Source organism: Rhagoletis zephyria, unplaced genomic scaffold (genome assembly GCF_001687245.7).
Source record: "Rhagoletis zephyria isolate East Lansing unplaced genomic scaffold, Rhagoletis_zephyria_1.1 Rzeph_scaffold_00546, whole genome shotgun sequence".
NCBI lineage: Eukaryota > Metazoa > Arthropoda > Insecta > Diptera > Tephritidae > Rhagoletis > Rhagoletis zephyria.
This window is the reverse complement of record NW_016157630.1, coordinates 89822-91591: the sequence shown is the minus strand read 5'-3', so window position 1 is coordinate 91591 and position 1770 is coordinate 89822.

The window sequence follows — 1770 nt, the reverse complement described above, 5'->3', positions numbered from 1 at the left end:
TTTAATCTGTATAGTTGTAGTAACATTGAACCACAAGATGCATTTTGAAGTTTTCTGGCAGCATTTTCATTCGATTTTCGCGAAGAAAAGCCTTGAATGTACTAAATGTGCGCTCGACGTAAGTTGATACAAGTGGAGCCCAATTTAAATATGGAACGTTTGAAACGTTCATATTATCAGGAATAGGGGCGTTTTCCTCGCCCTTTATAATTCTATCAACACCCCTTATTGTCTCCAAGCCTTCGTTAGCTGAGAAAACGGCTTTGAATTTTTCCAACACCAATTTGCCAAGAGGTCTCTGCGCTTCTATAAGCCGCATGGGCAATGTGTATATTTTTTAATCTTAAAAAAAAAAAATGTAAATGCTATAATCACTTTTTTAAAGGTAGAAAAGGCAAAAAAGGCAAATATCTTAAAAAAGGCAAAAAAAGGCAAATATCTTAAAAAAGGCAAAAAAAGGCAACATCAAATGTGTATATATGGAATCAGGGAAAGCTTAATCGTGGACATTCTTAATCGAATATACTCTATCTCTTTAGCAGAAAAAAATGCAATTTCCATAAAATCCGTTCCCTGGTGATGAGTATATCGTCGCTTCCTACGAAGAGTAGCACACCTCGAATTACCGTGGAAAGTAGACATTTCATTATTCGCGTCGAAAAGTAGCACATTTCAGATTCTCGCGTGGAAGACTAGCACATTTCATTATTTGCGTGGAAGAGTAGCACATTTCAGATTTTTGTGTGGAAAATTAGGACATTTCAGATTCTCGCGTGGAAGACTAGCACATTTCATTATTTGCGTGGAAGAGTAGCACATTTCAGATTTTTGTGTGGAAAATTAGGACATTTCAGATTCTCGCGTGGAAGACTAGCACATTTGAGATTATCATAAATTTATTTTTGATTTGATTTGTCAACCAAATTCGTCGACCAAATACGAAATCAAATTTATTTGTGATTTGATTTGTAAAGTGACTCAATTTTAGTCGTTATTTTTCAACTAAATACATAATAGTGGGATTCATGAAACGTCGCAAAGTTGTTGTAAATGTCGCATTTGTTGCAATATTTGCCATCTTGCGACACAGGTGATTACTTTTGTATGGAAACTTTCTTGCGAAAAAATTGCGATATTGCCATAGTAATTGAGCTGGCAATCATTGCAAAGTCAAAGTCGCGCAACGCATGTTTTTTTATTGTCTTTTAATACTTCAAGAAAAAGTATATTAGTTAAGACTGCTTCGAAATATAATTTTAAAAACTTTTCGTTTTCTCTAACGCGTGGCTTTAGGCGGGTATAAGCTAGTATATATACATAGATGAAAAACAATGATCGTATAAAAGGATGTTATACTTATGAACGCTTGCTGTCAGTTTTAACTGATTATTGGTAATGAAAATGGCGAGCCCCACGATGCCAATATAAAAGCCGTTCCAAGGTCCCAAGTAGGCATATATTTAGAAAAAGAAACTATGTACCAACTTGGTGTATAGAACAGGCTTTCCCAAACTGGGTGCCGCTAGTGGCTAGAGTATAGAAGTGGTGCGGGCAAATTCTTTGAACTTTCCATACACAACGCAAGCGGTTTGATCAAACTTCAACATGGCGGCCAGAAAATCAAAAAATTTTGATTTTTCTTAAAACTACCTTCAGCGGCTCGTTAAACCCCATACACAACACAAATGGCTTACAGCAAAGGGATATTTCGCTTGGTTTGTCAAGCCACTTGTGTGGTGTATTTCGGTCTTCAGCGTAGTTCCCTAGTAC